The sequence below is a fragment of the Halyomorpha halys genome, unplaced genomic scaffold (genome assembly GCF_000696795.3).
Source record: "Halyomorpha halys isolate HHAL.00 unplaced genomic scaffold, Hhal_1.1 Scaffold243.1, whole genome shotgun sequence".
Lineage (NCBI taxonomy): Eukaryota > Metazoa > Arthropoda > Insecta > Hemiptera > Pentatomidae > Halyomorpha > Halyomorpha halys.
The window spans coordinates 445,463-452,663 of record NW_027106548.1 but is presented as its reverse complement, the minus strand read 5'-3'; positions in this window follow the sequence as shown (position 1 = coordinate 452,663).

Genomic DNA, 7,201 nt, shown 5'->3' with positions numbered 1-7,201 from the left:
ATATATAAAAGAAGTTGAACTGAGCTACGCGTTAAAAATGCTTAATTTTGTTTATAATTTTTTTTTTTAACCTGAGAAGTTGGAATAGCTTATAACCTTCCTGAACATTTAGCAAAAAGCCCTATGACAATCGGATGAATGGTATGGCAGTACATAAAGAAGGAACGAACAAGTATTAATTTTTAAATATTAAATACAATGTTAATTATTATGTTATATATAATAATACAATGTTAGTTATTAACTGTATCATTACATGTTACGATATTATATAATACAAATAGGTATTTTTAAGTGATAAAAAAATTCTTCAATTCGAAGCCTTGAGTCGTCGGGTAGTTTATAGGGGTGATTCCAAAAGAAAAAAAAAAGTTTGAACCGTCTTAGAAAAATCTCAAATTTTTAATGTGGCTTCTAGGGATTATGAAGAATAATATGCAACACAAATAGAGCTCAACTCACATTTTATGGGGTATATAACCTAAAATGTTATAGTGGTGAAAACGAACTTAGCGGCCGACCGTAGATGGAATGGTGAATGTTTTCGAAAGCAGGTGAATGCGATCGAACTTCGGTGACCTGGCCAATCTAAATTGAGAAAGGGATTCAGTTAGGAGTATAGCCTTCATCGTTGGCTGAGTCAGTAAAACAAATGATCAACATCAAGCGATGTTAGAAGTTATAAATAATTTTATTAACAACAAAAAATCCAAATAGCCTCAACTTTAAATATTAAAACATATTACATGTTCAACGTTTCGGCCGATCCAATTCATTCAATCCAATCCCCAAGTCAATTCAACACAGTCAAAATCAATCGATAAAACACAACTAATAGTTATGAATTTGCACCATTCTATGTTTTAATTTACATATATTTGTCACTATAGTATTTAATACAAATTATACTATCATAATGTTTGTATTTTACTATCATTAACACAGTCTCAACCTTCTTTATTGCAACATATTACATGTTTAACGCTTCGGCCGATATATCAATTAATATTTTCGAATAAAAATTATCCAAGAATAATTTAAATAGTTTACTTTTTACTGAATAAACTCAGTCACAAACATCACATTCGTTGCAGAAATGGCCCAAAAGAAATATGCGTCTTTTCATTCCAAACTCCTTAACCATCCTAACGCATTAATTCTTAATCTTTCATCCTTAACAATCCTTGATAATCCTCCGAGGCGTCTGAAAAGAAGAAAAGAAGATGGCCACGGGACCTTCTAATTTAAATTAATGTTTGAAGTACCACCGATGGGGTGGTTCCTTCCCAAGATTTTCAAGTGTATATGAAACATACAGCATATTTACTTATTTTATTATTTTGTACAGTTGTAAATTATATTAAATAAATAAATTTAAAAAAAAAACTTTTTTACTGCATTAGACCTACTGGAATAAGTTATTTTTATCGCCTTTTTATATAATTATTTATAACATTGAATTTAATGTGGAATGGATGACAAGAATGCAGAGATCTTATGTAAAATTAATTAATTATTAATATAATTGAATTTTAGATAATTATTTGTAACTAATTTTTATAGGATTTTTAATAACTAAATTGACAACAATGTATTGTGAAATAAAATGATAATATACCTAACATGGTTGTTGAAGTAGGTAAAATGGTATTGCTATGATAAGTTAATGATAGTAAAATATAAAAATAGTGAAGGATAGAATTTATTATGAAATATTATAGTTACAAATAGGTAAATTAGAACATAGAATGGTTCAGATTTATTAGTACAGAAATATGGTTTATAGGTTTAGTTTGACTGTTAAATTGAGTTTTATAAATCAGTCTATTTAACTAAAAATAAGGTGTGGAAATTATAATTAATAATGTTTTTAATATTATTAATAATAAGTTATAATTAATTTAAAAAGTAAATTAATCTGTAGCGCTACAACCCGTGAAGAAGCACGGGTGCAGTACTTCGTAAGGAACTACAGTTACTAGTTCAACGGTTGTGCAAGGAGGTGATTAGGTCAGAATCACGTTCGACTGACATATTTTATCCCCATGAATGGGTACCTTTAATGAAGGTAAGATAATAATTATCTGCCACAGCTGTATCCGAACCTGGTCCTAGGAGTTAGTAGTCTATAACCTTACCAATCAGCTACCCGTTTAGGACACTTGATGATGGCCGAATCGACCGAAACGTTAGACATGTAGTTTGTTTTAATAAAGAAATTTGAGACTATTAGGATATTTATTGTTGTTATTAATAAAACTACTCGTCTTGAACTAGATAATGAAAATATTTTATTATTATAAATAATGTTTTCAACTTGTAGTAAATTTATTGGCTATCATAAGAAAAACAGGTGATGAAAGCATAAGAGAAAAAAAAACAACATTCGTACTTTTTTCTTTCAAGAAAATTAAAAAAAATCTCATTATCAAAACCTTCTTGGTAAGAGAAAGAATTTGTTGAAGCTTCAGTTTTAGTACGTGGAAAACAAAAGGTTAAAAACTATTTTAAGTTTTAAACAATTTTACTATGAACTTTTAAAAGATAGAGTACTAAGTACTTACCTATTAATTATTTTATAATTTAAAAATATTATATTATAATCTTTTTAATGTATAATCAGAAAAAACAGATTAAAAATCTGCCACCACAATTCTTTTGAGTTTCTCCCCGTTTTATCTTGAAGAAAAAGAGTAAGGAAAAAAATTATTTTTCAGCAGTTGCATTCTTGCCACCTTGGTGTGGTAGTAAGGCTTAAAACTCATATTAAGAAATAAAATTATAAATTTAATTACTCGAAGTTTGAATTTGAGGATTGTTTTCTTACAAGAGCAGATCATAGTATTGGCATTTTTCTATAGAAATCGGCCATCATATTTAGTTATGATTTCAAATAACTCTTAATAAAAAAATATTGATCAATTCAATCCTTGTCGTATTTCTAATACAAGAAAAAAAAGCGAGAGGTTTTAATCGAAAGTGATTTCATTATAAGAGGTTTTAGTGGTAATTGAAGAATTTTGAGATTGGGAAATTTGAATGAAGGAAGATGAGAAGAACATAATAAAAGTAAAAAATGGTAGATAAGATGAATCCTTTCTGATAGAATACTCCAGTATTAATATAATTGACATGTTCAAATAAATCAATTCGTATCCATGTTAAGTCTAAACACTATTATATCATTAACAATCTAACGTTTCGGCCAATTCAGCCATCCTTAAGGACAATGTTAAATATAAATTTACGCCTCACACCCAATTGTTTAAAAACGTTTCGCAGGCTATTCTGCCCAGGTTATTAATAATAAGACAAATCACCCTATTGTGTCACAATTTCATTAATTTTAAATAAACTTATCACAATAAACTCTCTTATCAACAAACTATTTTTTAAAGGTTAAATCATTAAACCATTAAATCATTTCTTCACCTCAATTGTTACTTGTTTTCTCTCCTAGTTTTATTTTTCTATTTCATCGTCAGAGTTTAATACGTCCAAAACAAAACCAACACCAACTACGAGCAACAAACCTATCAAAACGGAACATCTGGCCTGTTGTGTGACGTCATTCTTCATTTAGCAGACCTGTTAAATGTTATATCGATTAATCATACTGAAAGAAGGGAATGTTTCTCCAGTTAACACACTTTAACTTGTTAAACTTCATGAATACTCCTTATGTTTTCTTCTTTGTTGTCAGTTTAATGTTTCCTGTAAACAGGAATTGTATTATTTAGGCAATTAACTATTCAGTAAATTACCACTAAAACACTTTCGCTTTTATTTTATTTATTTTTTTAAAACATTATTTGTTTATTTCGTCCATTTTTTCGGATAATTAATATTTTGTGATTTTGTCCAGGGCGGACGAAATTGTTCAATTTTGACCGAACAAAACCAAACCTACCCTAAACTATTCCCAATACCGAGCTGACTTTTGTAGTTAAAAATAGATTGAAGATCTTTTAAGGTAAAAATATTCGGAAAATGGAATAGAGCGGAGCGACTTTCCGATGCTCAGAAGATTACATTATAGTTATTGATAATTATTGGGGTACGTATTTCAGTAACTCCAGTAGGACTAGCTCGACGAAGATGAATTATAATTTTTTTGTTAATGTAGAGGTAACTTTTACGGTTCATTTGCTTGTGTAAATTTCGAAGAACATTGAGATTAAATAGGATGTATAATGAGTGTGTTTGCATTGAGATAATAAGGGTGGCATAGGTTCCATATTTAGAATGACATAAATCCCATATCTCGTTTCGATCAGCACTTACCAATGAGCTTCAATATTGACTCTCAATGCTCCAGCTCAAACTGACCGTTAATTGGTTCCCCGATCCCTCACCATATTTATGCCCGATAGTCATCCACTTTCAAAACATTTAATGTCAATACGGAGACTGTCATGAGTGCAACTGTCATGGAGTATTTATTTCAATCTATATAAAAATTCGATTAAAGGTAGTATATATTACTCATCTAAATGTTTTATTTATATTAAAAAATTAAAATTAAAATCTGTACTGCTACAACCCATGAAAGATCAGGCGTTGAGTACTTTGTATGGGAGTACTGTTACTAGATCAACGGTTGTGCAAGGCTACAGTATAACAGAAAAACTCTTCTGCCCAGCCGGATTAGAACTCTGGTTCTTGGAGTTAGCCACGCGCCTTACCCCGGGGCTATCCGCACTCCCGTTTTATTTATATACGTTGCATAAATAAATGAATATAAATACATTTGAATCAGTTATGTAATTAAAAATAACCTGAAAGTTATTGCTAAATTATTTCAATATTGCTGTTTTACTTAAATTTGATACTAATTATAGCATAGCGCACAATAGCTCTCACAGGCCGCCTTGTGTTAAGCCGAAACAAATAAATTGATATTGACCAAGACCATCTTCCTTTTATAAAAAAAAAAAAAATATTTTAAAAAATAACTAAAAAAAAAAATAGATACAACAATCTTAATTCAGAGAAATATATGAAAATTTGTTTTTATGTTATGAATTAAGTAAATAGTAGTTAAGTGATAATAATAAAAAATAAAATATATTTTAGAGGTAAGAATCATACAAAATAAAAAATTAAATAAAGACAGTATTGAAGTAGATAGATGAATAAACATGTTTTGACAATACTATCATAATTTATGTTGATTCCATTACTTAGAATTTACATTTTCTTTAGCACTTTTCACTATGTTTATTTCTATATTTACTTGGACAATGTTTGTTTTTTTAATTTTCGAATCATTTATTTTGTATTGTTCTTACCTGTATAATATTATATTTTATCTTTTATTATTATCAATCAACTATTATGTACTTAATTTATTGTTTTGTATATTTCCAAGTATGTTTTTCATGTTTCAATGAGTTAAGGTTGTTATTTTGTTTTGTTTTTTCAGCCCTGATGAAGGCGTGAAATTTAGGTCGAAACGTTAGCACAAATACATAAGTTTTGTTTATTTAATAAATCTTAAATAAATATTTCAATATGAAAAAAGCTTAACAATTTAGATTAAATAAATGATCTTTATATTATAATTTTATTGTTTTGTTTAATGTTGCCCACGATGAGAAAAGTTTTTTATTTTTATTTTTCTAAATAACCTTCAAAAGACTCCCTCACTTGCTCATTGGTTCCCGCAACACGTAGGAGATCCAATTATTCGGCGCAATTGGATTGTTCGCCAGCGAGGTAGAATTTCATTGCACGGGGCGCAGAGCTCTCTCCTATAAGCGGTTTGTAATTAAACCGCATCGCCAGAAATATTAAAAAGACTGAGATGGAGGGGGGAGAGAGGAGGGTGGCGAGAGAGGTAATAGGAAAAGAGAGAAGGGACATACAAGTCGCCCTGAGGTTTACCCGGTTATATATCGCGTGTCACCGAGCTCATAACATGCAAATCAGAAAGATGATCTCCGGCTCTAAAGATGCTTCTTGAATATTTCATGGGGTGCTCCCGAAGTCCGCCATTACCACCTCCGGGGGGCGCAATTCTTCTATCGAATCCTCTCGAGCTTGTCTGGTCGAATGTATTGAAGGGTAACTTATCCTTTTCGGCTTCAAAACAGTTCAACCCTTTTACTCCTCTCCAGCCCGAGAGCAGTTCTAACAAGAATTCTTACTATTTAGAAAACGGACATATATCCATTTTTGTCGGGATTATCATCTGTATAATAAAGAGAAATATACAAATATTGCTAGAGACGTTTAATTGACTCACATAATGAAGAAATGAGGGCATTGGGGAGATGGCACCTTAGCAATCTCGAGCAATGGTAGATTGGTACAGTATTCTCGGTCATCGAGGACAAAATATGGTAATTATTTGCTTTCACTCCACCAACTAAGGCGTCAAACAATTTCTTCTTGACCAGACTGTACATCGATAAGTATAATATAGGTAAGTTTATAATATTAACCGCCTTTCAAGAGTGAAAAAGTTCTTTCCCTGTTCGCTTACTTCTTATATCTTCTAGTTTAGGACATAATAAATATAGATATTTAATACATCTGTCATATTCACGACAGATATTACTCACGAATCCTTGTACTTCCACTATGACAACTGTCGCCATCTCTGTTTCATTCTGACAGCTCTGAGGAAGCTCTGTAAAGGGGGCGAAACATTGCTTAATAATAAATAGTTTTCTTTTACTATTTTGATAGCTTTATTGACAGCCACCTGAACTATCTTCCTACAAGCTACTTCATAAGTCAACTATTTTCTTCCAATACAAATTATTATTGTTTTCAGTTTGCATTATAGTTGGATCATTTCACGTCAACTCAACACACGTTTGAACCTTAACATCTCAATTTTCCTTTAAATTTTGTAGAGATGTTGAATTGGTACAAGCATAGAAAATGTGAATTTTATTTTGATATGTCAACTAGGTTTTTTTTTTTCCGATCCCTCTGAAACAGAAAAACATTGAATTAATAGGTTACATAATTCAAATTGAATATTATTTTTTTCTACCGGTGGTATTTGAGGATTATGGTGAAATGCTTATCTTGTTGTGTTGTGTCCATTCCATATGAATACTCCTCGTGTTGTTTAAGCAGAGAAGGGAAAAATAAAAAACAGTTAATATTAAAGACAAAAGATAATGTTAAATAATAAGAAAAAAAGTCGGAAGTCGAAAAAAGAGAAGGCAAGAGGGGGGGGGGTGCA